At 41.0% G+C, this 13,409-nt stretch overlaps 1 protein-coding gene across 2 annotated transcripts in view; it reads left to right on the top strand.

Annotated features, from left to right (window-relative positions):
- ADCY1 (adenylate cyclase 1) overlaps positions 1-13,409 on the top strand; it is a 406,316-nt gene that overhangs the window by 70,764 nt on the left and 322,143 nt on the right. The window lies entirely within an intron of this gene.

Genomic DNA, 13,409 nt, shown 5'->3' with positions numbered 1-13,409 from the left:
CCATTGTTCCTTGCTCCTTCCTCAATATGACATCCCAATATTACTTCCCTTAATCAAGACCGGGGTAGGCAACCTTTTTGAGCCGGGGGCCGGGTTGCTGTCCCTCGGACAACTGGGGGGCCGAAGCTGGGGGGTGGAGCTTCCACCCTCTGGGGGCGGAGCCGCACACGAGGGGTGGAGCTTCCACCCTCTGGGGCGGAGCCGCATGCCAGGGTGGATCTTCCACTATCCGGGGGTGGAGCCACATGTCAGGGGCGGAGTTTCCACCCTCCGGGGGCGGAGCTGCATAATAATAATAATATTTGCAAGAAGCTACTAGGGCCGGCAATGCCATAACACAGGAAAAATGCATGCACACTGTCTCAACCCAGAAAAGAGCAAGCAAGTCCATGTGGGGGGATTTTGCAAAGAGAATACCAAAGGATAACAACAACAACAATAATAGCAATATTTGCAAGAATGGAAGCGACTAGGCAAGGCCACAAAACAGCAAAAAATGCATGCCACTGTCTCAAACCACTTTCTTTCTCTCCCTCCCTCCCTCCCTCTCTCTCTCTCTCTCTCTCTCCTCTCCCTCCCACCCTTTCTGTGCCGGTGCGGCTCCTGGAGCCCCGTTTCAGGGCTCCGGCTGCCGCATCGGGCCTCCCAGAGGCCCGGTGCTGCTGCTGGAGCGCCGTTTCAGGGCTCCAGAGGCCGCATCGGGCCTCCCAGAGGCCCGGTGCTGCTGCTGGAGCCCCGATTCAGGGCTCCAGAGGCCCGGTGCGGCTCCTGGAGCCCCGTTTCAGGGTTCTGGAGGCTGCATCGGGCCTCCTAATGGGCGCCGCCATTTTGCCCTTCAAAATGGCGGCGAAGTCTCGCGTGACCTTTATGGTCGCGTGAGACTTCACCGCCATTTTGAAGGGCAAAATGGTGGCCGGAGCGGCTGAAATCGGCGGCGATTTCGGTGGCAGGAGGGACCGGGGGCCGGCAGAAAGGCACCCGTGGGCCGCATCCAGCCCGCGGGCCGGAAGCTGCCAACCCCTGATCTAGACACTATACTTTTAGATGAAGGGAAGTAAAAGTGCTACTGTATTCTGCTTTGGTCAGACCTCACCTGGAGTATTGTGTTCTGGGCACCACAATTGAAAAAGGATGTTGAGAAACTGGAGCGTTTCCAAAGGAGGGCTACTAAAATGGTGGCCTGCAAACCATGCCCTGTGAGGAACAACTTAGGGATCTGGGAATGTTCAGCCTGGAGAAGAGAAGATTAAGAGGTGATATGATAACCCTGTTTAAATATTTGAAGGGATGTCATATTCAGGAGGAGCAATTCTGTTTTCTGCTGCTCCAGGGATTAGGACCCGGAACAATGGATGCAAGCTACAGGAAAAGAATTTCCACCTCAACATTAGGAGGAACGTCTTGACCATAAGGGCTGTTCAACAGTGAAACACATTCCCTCAGAGTATGGTGAAGTCTGCCTCCTTGTAGGTCTTTAAACAGAGGCTGGAACGGTGGTGCATTTGTGATGTCGTAATGGCGCCACCATTTTGTACATCCTGGGGACATATTAGGGTTAGGTGCGTGTGAAAGGCATGCACTTTCCCTAAGCCTAGTACGTCCCCAGGACGTACTTTACGTCCATCTGTAACGGGCCTAAGATTCTGTGATTCTATTTAGCAAGCTCTCTCCAAAGAAATCATCTACCCACACAGACTCATAGAATAATTCAAAGTGCTGGTTATGACCTATAAAGCCCTATATGACTGAGGTCCAGGCTATTTGGCAGACCATGGACCCATTCCCAATGGCCCATTTACCCTGGATGGAACTGGGCAGATCTGGTTCCCCCCTCCCAAATGTCTCTGGAAGCAAGTTCCCACTATAATTTACCTTAATCAGGGTAATTTAACCCTGAATGCCATTGCAGCTCTTTGCGGAGAGTTCACATTTGCAGGTACCGGTTTAAAAGAAGGCTCCTTTGCCGTCAATCAAATTCAGTTCCGCTTTCATCAAAGGTGACACTTCCCACAGCAATTGGGCAACCGGATGGTGCTTCCCCCTTCCTTTTTTTTAAAAAAAAACTGGCAGCAGTGTGCGCATATTTTGTCAAATTTAAAAACCTCCAGGTGTGTGTGTGTGTGTCTGTGTTTGTGTGTTGTGTATTTGGGTCACTACAGATTATGGATCTTCCTCTGCCTCCGTTTTCAACCCCAAAATGCAATCTAATGCCATCTCTGCATCTTCCCTCCTTGCGACCCCAGAATGCTTCATACACTAATAATAATAATAATAATAATGATAATAAATTCCTCACCTCAGAATGCCATCTCTGCATCCTTTGCTTTCTCTCAGCCACCCCAGAATTCCTTACAGACACATACAGTAGCAAAAGCATTCTGTATCAATTTGCCAAATTGAAAGAGAAACATTTGTAACATTCACATTGTAGCATTCGCATATGAAAAATGATTTAGAAAAAAAGCCTCTTGTAAAGTGAAGTGCCATGCTGGGAGCAAGCTAATGAAAGGGAAATGTAGCACAAGCAGACACATTCTATCTATATATGTATCTATCTGTATAACAACTATTCTTATAGTCTGTCAAAATAAAAATACAAAAGAGAGAGAGAGAGAGAGAGCTGCCTGCAAGAGCGAAGGCATGTTCCGTTCCCTGCCCTCCCTCTGACTTAATTCCCTCCCCTGAACTTGACCCTTCGCCCTGCTCCTTCTTCCTCCTCCTTCATGATTCTGCACTTCATGTCCCCTTCTTTCCCCTGGCTCCTTCTTCCTCCTCCTCCTCCTTCCGATTCTGCCCTTCATGGCCCCTTCTTTCTCCTGGTGCCTTCCTCTTCCTCCTCCTCCTCCTCCTTCACCCCAATGAAGGGGAGGCATGTTCCACTCTCCACCCTCCCTCTGACCTAAATCCCTCCCCTGAACTTGACCTGATCATGATCAGGCACAAGTTCATATTGCCGGACTCATTTTTTCTCAAAAGATACAGCTTTTATTCCGCTTTCAAAAGACCTGTGCCAAGGGACATTTGCCCTTGAGCGGCTGTGAAAGCCTCATTTTCGCTTGTGGAAGGATTGGGGCCAATATGAACTTCCTGTGGTTAATCCAGGTTCTGATCCGTGGTATAAGGTAGCCTGAATGGCCCCCATATCTCTCTGTATGAACCAGGCCGAGCTCTGCAATGCTCAAGAGAGGCCCTTCCCTCAGTCCTACCTCATTCGCAAGCACAGTTGGTGGGAGAAGGCACGAGAGAAGGCCTTGTTGGTGGCTGCCCCTAGACTGTGGAACTCCCTTCCCAAGTAGACCAGAAAGGGCCCCTCCTTGTTGGTCATCCACTGGCAGGCTAAGACCTACCTGTTCAGACAGGCTTTTAAAACGGAATGTTTGTAGAGGACCAGCTTGGGGTGTTGTTTCATTCAAAAATTGTCTTAAACATTTTTATCTTTTAAAAAAGTATTGTATTCTTTTAATAGCAATCTATTAATTATTGTAATTATTTGTTTTCTTTTAAAAGCACCTGTTTTCTATGTTTTTAATTGTATTGTTCTTTTAATATTGTTGAGCCGCTCTGAGTCCCAGTTCTGGGAAAAGAGCAGGATATAAATAAATATAATAATAATAATAATTGTAATTGTAATTAATGAAAATATTAAAAACTATGTTTTAAATTTACATATAATTTACATATAATTTAAGACAAGTGACTAATTATAGGGGAAAATTGAGCTTGAGCAGCACTTGGCTCCCCCCCCCCCAAAAAAAAAAAAACAACACCATCTAGCTAAGGCTAGAAATGGTACTTTGTATTTACAATGTTTTTGGAGCAACATTAGAACTTTCATATTAATTTCTGACTAGTAATGCTTTTGCTTTAGAAATACCAATATGTATAGGTACAGAACAAAAAAGCTTAAAAGTTCTTGTTATATTATTATTTTATATTTGAGTGTAATCTTTCTTATATTTTTTGTTGAAAGATATCTTGGGAGTGCCAGCTACCATTGATAGCTGGGAGTATATACTTTGGAAATTAATAAAAGAAATAGTTTTCTGAGTATCATTAGAAGAAAAAATTCTGAGGAAAATATTTTGAGTAAAGAAGACATCAGGGATGTCCAATCAGGGATGGGAACTTCAATTTGAAAGCTGATGTTCTGGATGTTTTTATTGCTTTATTGTTTCAGTTGAGTCTTTGCATATTTATGTTGGAAAGGTCTAGAACAACATAGAAAGCTGTTCTATCTCAGTGTATTACCAATGAGATGCTGAAATTGTGTGGTTTTGTTGTTTTTGAAAATAACTGAATTCAAATTTCTCAAATCTAAAACAGAAAATGTCACACATGGTATCATGATATTGGTTTCCATGAAGACAAACTGGTCACTTTTCCAGTTCAGCTCTTTATGTGTTGCAATCCAACCAAAATGGTCTGTTGAAGAAGCTCAGGAAACATACATGTACATACAAATTGTGGTGTAATCTCAGAGCCTGTTCCTGAATAGTCTGCACATTCTCATGCATTGTATTGATACATATCTGTCAGGGTTTGGAAACATCGTAATTTTTAGACAACAGCTCCTATAGCTGAGTGGGAGATTATAGGACCTGTAGTCTAATACTTTTCCAAGCTCTAATTCTCTCCCTCCTGCCCCTCTCTCTTTCTCTCCCTCTCCTTCATCCCCCGTCTCTCAAGTCTATACTGTAATGCACTGAATTCAGTGGAGGATACAAATATGAGACCGTTACTGTCCCATCAAATATGCAGCTTTCCATTAAAAAAAAGCCAAATGAGACTCATTTTGAGCAACTTTTGGACCACACTTCTACTTTATCATAAAATATGGCCCCTCAGCCATTATTGGACTGTATGTTTCAGCAGCCCTTACCTGGTGTAGACAATGCTGAGGAATCATGTGTATGGGTAAAGTGAGAAAAGCTAAAGTGCAGAATGAGCTCAGGCTTGCTAGAGAGGTTAAGAACAATAAAAAGGGCTTTTTGGTTCTATCTGTAGCAAAAGAAATAAGGAGGAAATGGGCCATTGAGTGGGAAAGAGAGTGAAATGCTAATAGATAACAGAAAAAAGGCAGAACTAATCAACACCTTATTTGCCACAATATTCTCTGCAAAGGTGAATATTCCTCAACTGGGGAAATGGAACAGATCATGCAGAAGGGGAAATGCAGCACACGATAAATAAAGAGGTAGTACAAGAATAACTGGTTAATCTAAATGAATCCATGTCTCCAGGAGTAGATGAATTACATCCAAGGGTATTAAAAGAACTGTTAGAAAATCTCAAGCGCCACTGTCAATAATCTTTTTGAATTCCCGGAGAACAGGACACGTCCCAGCAGACTGGAGGAGGGCCAGTCTTCAAAAAGGGGCAAAAAGTGGACCAAACAATTACTCAGTTAGCCTGAAATCAATACCAGAAAAGATTATAGAGCAGATCATTAGACAGCATTTAGAAGAAATGCCATAATCACAAAATGTCACATGGGTTTCTCAAAAATAAGTCATGACAGACTAATCTAATCTCTTTCATTTGATAAAACTGTCAGGCAGATAAAAGGAATGCTGTGGATATAGAATATCCTAGTTTGACAAGGTCCCCCATGATATTCTTGAAAACAAGCTAATAAAATGTGGGCTAGACAATGTGACTGTTAAGTGGATTTGTAATTAGCTGACTGGCCAAACCTAGAGTGCTCAACAATGGCTGCTCTTCGTTCAGGAGAGAAGTGACCAATGGAGTGCCACAGGATTCTGTTTTGGCCCCAGTGCTATTCAACATCTTTATCAATGAGGTGGATGAAGGAATACAGGGCTGGTTATCTTTTGGATGATACCAAATTAGGAGAGGTAGCTAATACAGTTGGCCCTTCCCTTACGTGGGGGATCCATTCTGGACCCCGCTGTGTAAGGGAAATTCCGCATAAAGTCAAGCCCCATTATAAACAATGGGGCTCGTTCCCACAGTGCACACATTGTTTCTTCTGGAATGCGAGAGATGCCTTTCCGGTGTGGCTCCCAGCATATGCTGGAAGCCGCGTATAGCGCGCCCGCGTATAGCGCACCCGCATATAGCACACCCACGTATGATGTGGGCGCACTGTATCCTAGAGAAGAGGATCAAAATTCAAAATGATTTTAATAGATTAGAAACCTGGTCCAAAACTGATAAAATGAATTTCAATATGGAGAAATGTTATGTTAGGTACCTGGTTATGTTTAGCCTGGATAAGAGAAAGTTTTGCTTACCAAGAAGACTGGGGGTATCTAAGAAATGGAGCAAAGAGAGGCTTCTTCAGTTAAGGTCTAATGTTTATTAAAAGATAGATCATACAGCAATTCACTAACACACATACAATCATACAAGGCTTGGGAAATCAGGAGGTTAGCATGTGATAGAGTATAGGCAGCACCAAAGACGAGGCTTGTCTCTGGGAGTCCAATTTGTTGAAGTAGTGGAGGGACAAGTTCGTTCGGAGTGTATGGGTTGAATGGAGATACTGGAACTGTTAGGAGGTCAGACTGATGTAGAATGAGTCAGAATTCCACAATAGCATGGGGAGGAAAGAAATTTGTGGGTTTTGAAAGGGCAAAAGGATCACAAAACTGGAGGCGACCTCACAGGGCTGTTGTAGCTGGCCCAGCTCGCAATATGGAGCTAATCATGAATTCCCCTAATTCTTGGCTATAGGGTGCTATTCTCTAGAGCTGCAAAAAACAAGTTTGCTCCATTCTCATTATGACATCCCTTCAAAATATTTAAACAGGGCTATCATATCACCTCATAACTTTCTCTTATCCAGGCTAAACATAACCAGGTACCTAAGTCGTCATGAATTGGCTAGAATTGGCTATTTTATCTGCCACATCACACTGTTAACTCATGTTCAAATATTTGGACTCCTAAATCTTTTCGCACACACTGTTGTCCCCCAGGTATCCCCCATTGTATATCTGTTTTCTTTGTTTTTTGCCTAAGTCCAGTACTTTACATTTCTCCATGTTGAAATTCATTTTATCACCTCTGGCTCCGAGGGCTGGGAGGAAGAGAGCTCAGGAAGGTTTAACATCTTACCATCAGCAGTCCTGGAGGGCAGATTTAAAAAGATCCCTTACGAACACAGATACTGTCCTTGTGGCTCGGAGGAAATCGAAAATATTAATCATGTTCTCTTTGGCTGTTCATTGTATACAGAAATACGTGCTTTATATATAACACCAATTGTGTTGCAGTTTCCAGGCAGACAAGAGAAATTTTATACAAATATTCTACTTGCAGATCAGAAGGAAGGTATAACGCAAGCAGTTGCACAATTCTTTGCAGCTGCCATTGCAAATCGTAAAAAGTTTGTTAAACAGATGTAATATGTTATAATATAATCTCAAAATCTGTATAGATGGCTTGATTTAACGGTAAAATTTGTAAATGAGGAGGTATGGCTGTATTTTACCATACCATCAAACTAATCTAGTTGGGGACTAAAGTCTAATGAAGTTACCCCAATCAGTTGCATCTGATTAATGGCACTTTGTAGTTTAACTCTTGCTTGGACAGGGGATATGATTGTGGTTTGGAACTAATATGTCTTGAATGTGGTGCTCTATTATACAATATGATAGAGTTGTTTGCGAGGTGATGGCAGCCTACTCTTTGTTGTGTGTTTACCTGATCGTGCAGCCCTATCCTTACTTTTTATTCTCACTTTTTATAAACTATCATTTGTTTATACTCTCCAATCTGCCTGTACATGAACCTATGTTGTGTTTTAAATTGGAATTTTGTAATTGTGTTGGCCAAATGGCTGTACTAAAGTTATTATTATTATTATTTTATCAGTTTTGGACCAGGTTTCTAATCTATTAAAATCATTTTGAATTTTGATCCTTTTCTCTAGGATACAGTGCACCCGCATCATACGCGGGCGTGCTATATGCGGGTGCGCTATACGCGGGCTGCATTAATAGAAGTATAGTGTCTAGATTAAGGGAAGTAATAATGCCACTCTATTCTGCTTTTATCAGGCCTCACCTGGATCTGAAATACAAATCCCCTAAGTTAAGAATTATTGAAAATCTTACCTAAGTTGTGAAACATTGCAAAAGCCTGCAAATTGCATATTGAATACTGAACATCAAATAAAAAATACTAAGGGAAACAAGTATGAAAGAAAAGAAAACAAGGTTTCTTTCTTTAAAAAAAAGAACAACTCCTAAGAAAATAATTTGCAAATTTGGAATCCACAGGCTGTTGATATCACTTTAATCAGGGCTGTTAAAGAAATCATTTGAAGTCCAAGATAATTAAAGACTAAAAATTAATTTGAATTATTGGAAAAATCAACAAATTTGCTTGATTTCTCATTTGGAAGATCTAAGGACAAAGTGAGGTGTGCGTTATGTAGAACAATGACTAAAGAATAAAGTTCAAAATTAGATTATATCCTGTAAAATATTGAGAGGATGACAGTTATGAACAGAACGTTGCCAAAGGTCTTACTGAAATCAAGATATACTATATCCACAGCATTCCCTTCATCTACCAAGCAGGTAATTTAATAAAAAAAGAGATTAGCTTTGTCTGGCATAACTTGTTTCTCTGAAACCCATGTTGACTTGTTGTGATTATGGAATTGCCTTCTAAATGTTCACAGACTCTCTGTTTAATTATCTGCTCTAGAATCTTTCCTGGTATTGACATCAGACTAACTGGATGATAAGAAGAAACTTGTCAGAACAATTTTCAATTATGGATGAAATCAAAAGAGCAATAGCTGAAATGGAGAAGAGTGGGAGAGAAATGGAACAAAATCTAAAACAAGAAATGCAAGATTTAAGGAAAGACCTGAAACAAAATCATAATTGACAATGGAATTAAAAGGAATCAAACAGTCCCTGTAGGAAGTGGTAAAAGAGATAAAGAAAGTTATTACAAGAAGAAAAATCTCAGACTTTGGATGAAAGAACAACACAGTTACTTCATTAACAAGAAACCTGATCTGAAAGCCTTAGAAGAATGAAAACAAAAAGAAAATTCATTTAAGATAAGGGGATTAAAAGAGATAAAATATGATAATCTTTTTGAATATTTAGTTCCAACATTGGCTGATTTTATGGAAGTTCCATACCAAGAATTTATTAAAGAAGCACAGAGGACCCTTGTTATACACTGGGTTTTGGTTCCAAGATCCCCTGCGGATAACAAAATTGGTGGATGTTCAAATCACCTTAAATAAATTCACACAGCAAAATGGTGTCCCTTATAAAAAATGGAAAATTAAGGTTTGATATTTGAAATTTATGCCTTTTTTGGAACATTTTCAAACCATGGATGCTTGAATCCATGTATAAGAAATCTGTGTATAAGAACAGCCGACTGTAAATAAAATCTTCAGAATCAATTCCCAAATTGCTAAGAAGAAAAACCTACCTAGAGAGATTGTTATTTCTTTTGTGGGGAAAAAGCAAGGGACGAGATGTTATTTTTAAGTTATGCAAAAACTCTACAAATGGATGGAATGAAATAAAAATCTGTAAGGATATCCTGAAGAGAACACTGAAGAAAAGAGGGGACTACAGATTTATTACAACAAATATAAGCAAAAATAAAATCTTGTATAGATGGGAGAGGTTAGAGGGAATATCTGTAAATTGGAACCAAAACTGTGAGTATAGTTTCTGTAGAAAGGTGGGATATACATTACTGTAGTAAATGACTAAAATAACCTATAATAATATTTTGATTATCTTTTCATTCACACAATTAAGTTATTTTTAAAAGTACAAGTCTGTCTGGGCCTGACTCTGGGTATCCATAGTGTCTCAGTGGTTCCTGAATAAGTATGAGAGCCTTATTTGTTTATTCCTCTAGACTAGAATGCCATCCTCGAGGAGGTATGACCAGCTTCATTACTGTATTAAAGACAATTTCATTCTTAATGCCCCTTGAATTTAATATTATTTTTCTTTTAATGGGTTAGATTCAGAAATGTTGTGAATAGAATTCTGTTCATAGAACATTCTTGTTAACAGAACAATTGGGCAGAAAGAAAGAAATATCCCCTGATTTCCTCTCATTTCTGCTAGTTTACACTGGAGGTTAAGAGGATAAGAGGAACCTCCAGGATACTGTGGGAAATCTTATGAAGCCTCTAGTGGCAAAGGGGAGCCACACAATTTGTATATTCTCCCTGTACCATGAGAGGAAGTCTCAATTGAATCCATGTCTGTTCTCTGCATGAAAAAGCTCTGCTAGAAGAATCCAGGCCAATTCTAGTTAATCAGATTTATTTCTGTCAGTGTTTGCTGTCATTTTAAAACTGTGTACCTTGAGTATAGTTTCTGTAGAAAGGTGTGGTGTAAATTACTCTAGTAAATGTGTAAAATAACCTATAATAATACTTTGACTATCCTTTGAAATCCATCTCCATTAAAATAAGAAAAGCTGAGACTAAGCAAAATAACTACTCCTAAACCATGTGTACATAAAATTACTGCTGCCATAGGACAATGGGTGCTGTCTGTAATGGAGGCACTGCCACTCAGCCACACTGCCATTGGGGACAACACAGGCTTGCCGTCTACAAATATTTGAAACCATGGATGGCAAGTCTGTGGATACAGAGGGCCAACTGTATATGTTAAAAAGCATAGGATAGAATCCAGTCCCAGGGAACCCACCTTCTGGATTTGTCTCATCCCAGCAAGGCAACTCAGAAGGATACCATGGTTGATGCTATCAAAATCTGCCAAGAGGTGCAGCAGAACCAACAGGGATATACTCCCCCATCTAGCTCCTGCAACCAAAGCCACCTTTGCCCTCTAAACAGGCCTGAAACCAGACTGAAATGGATCAAGACAATCCATTTCATCCAGAAACCTCTGGAACTGGGAGGCTACCTCATACTCCAGAACATTGCCTTAAAATGGGTTGTTAGAGGCTAGATTATAATTCTCAGAATGGTGGGCTCCAGGGATGTTTTTTTTAAACAATTGTTTTATAACAGCCTCCTCGAGGCAAGCTGGAACTTTTCCATGTTTTAGTGTGACATTAACCATTCTCGTTCCTATACAGCCAGTCTTAATGAGCCAGGAAGGGCAAGGATCTAATATATGGTGGCTCAGCTCTCCAAGAATTCTGTCCACATTCTTGGGTGGCAGAAATGGAAAAGTATACATTATCACTGAACAAGCAGGGGCCAAATTTCCATCCACTAGATATGTAGTAGTTACAGCATCCAAGTGCATTGATCTCTTTGAGAAGAGAGGACAATCTAAGTGTGGCCAAGGGTCTGATAAGGGAATTTATTATTAGCTCAATATTGCGAGATAGGCCCTGCAGGATTGCCTCCTGATATGTATATGGAAAAGACTAAGAAATGGAGCAGAGACAGACTTCTTTAATTAATGTTTAATTTTTATTAAGAGGGGTAAGACACACAGCAATTCAAACACACATTCACACAAGGCTCAGGGAAATCAAGAGTTTAGCATGGGATAGAAAGAGGCAGCACTAGGGTGATACTTTAGCAAAGACAAGGCTTCTTCTAGAGTCCAAATGATGTGAGATGGAGATGAGACTCCATCATGGAGTGAAAAGACTGGGCTTGAGCTGGACCAGAAGTCAGAGGGACATAGATTCCCCTTACAATCTGGACTTGCCCCATGAGAGAGGGAACCTAAGAGTTTTTAAAGGCAGAAACTAAACCTTTGGCAAAGGGTGTGTAATTGCTTGGGTGTCACCTTATTAGAGGTGTCTTATTGTGTTGGGGGACTTTATCTGGTTTGACAACAGTCTGAGGAAGGGGGTAAGCTGATCAAGGTGGGCAAACATTGCACATTTTCCAGGTTATTTGCATAGAAATATAGTCTCATTAGTGACTCCCAGACTGTCTGGAAAGCATTGTTTGCTGAAGCTTACCTCACCTTGGTTGTGGTGTGTACATGTCCCTCAGCCTTGGGGATTATGGCTGACAGTAGACCAGAATCCACCTGGGGCCATGTGGGATATCATCTATGTCCAAAATTCAGAAAAAGAGCACTTTTGGTAACATAAGAGGAATCCTAGTTACATAACATCTGTTCAAGACTACATAGGAAAAGTTACCCTAAACTTTTAGTGTGTTTCATTGTTGTATTTGTAACATGTACAGCAAGTAATTCAAATAACTCTTAAAGTTATTTAAAATTAATAATATTTCCTATTTTCCATTTTAGGATTTTTCCCTTTGACATAGAGAAACAACTCAAGTACAGAATGTTTTTTATGCTAGCAAAATTACAGAATCAATATTAGGATAATACCCATTTTGCTTTGATTACAGTATTGCCTGATTATGACTTTGTCAAATTTGGGTAGTATTTTGTGATCTTTGCATTAGTCTAATAAAGGTGTTGCTTTAATCAAATTTTGGATTTATATTTCTTTGGTTGATGTGCATTTCACTAGAGATTATGACTGTGGTGTTTGCATGAAATAGTGTAACAGGGAATGTTTGAATCCCTGCTCAGCATTTGAATCCCTCATTGAAGCTGTCCCCACTAAAGATAGATTGGGGCCATGGCAAACACACACCGTGGCCCCAGTCTGCCTTGAACCCAGCCCAAATAGGAGTAGAAAAGATGGGTTCCTATTTGGCCTGGGAAAGAGCTGACTTTCACAGTCCTGCTGTAGCACCAGGGCAGTTTCAAGACGCTTTGGTAGCATGCGGCATGTAAACTCAGCACCGCCGGAGCATCTTGAAGTTGCTCACATCTGGGCAGCTGGGCAGCTTCCAGGTGGCTTTTGGGCATCATCAGAGTGTGCACTGTAACACAAAAGGCTTCTTGAAAGGGCCATCTTTTCTGGCCCTAAGTTGTTAGAGAATTAAGCCTGAAATAAAATGTCCAGATGTGGAGAAAGTGACAAAGGTAACTGTGGGTCACTTACAGCCTGATAACCAAGGAATTGGTTACAGCTGGTACAGGACATGTGATGTATCTGCAAGGTCATCGTGTGCCAGAAAGCACTGTGAAGTGTTGAAAAACTAATGTAAATATCCTTGGTCATTTTGGCTGGGGGATAACAATTAAGGTGGCACAGCAGGAAGAGGCTGGACTTAGTGGCTGCATGGCAAAAGTGTATATAAAGTCCAAGCATCATTGTACAGTGTGGGTTTGTTGGTTGTCAGTGGTGGATGTGTAGCTTTGGAGTTTGGTTTCTGTATATAGCAACTGGAAGATTAAAGAGCCTCTTTGAAGACACAGCTGTCTCAGTGTGCTTTCTCAGCAACTGGAGGGAAGGAGGAGATTCCAGATCAGCCACACAGCTCCTTGACAGTCTGCTTGGTGGTTCTTCTATGTAAATCCATGCAGGCTGCACACTCAGCACATTTCAACATAAGTGACTTTGGGCAAGTCATACTCTTA

This window comes from Sceloporus occidentalis, unplaced genomic scaffold (assembly GCF_023333645.1).
Source record: "Sceloporus occidentalis isolate IW3139 unplaced genomic scaffold, rSceOcc1.0.p SCAF_7, whole genome shotgun sequence".
Taxonomy (NCBI): Eukaryota; Metazoa; Chordata; class Lepidosauria; order Squamata; family Phrynosomatidae; genus Sceloporus; species Sceloporus occidentalis.
This window is presented reverse-complemented; position numbering and strand designations above follow the sequence as displayed.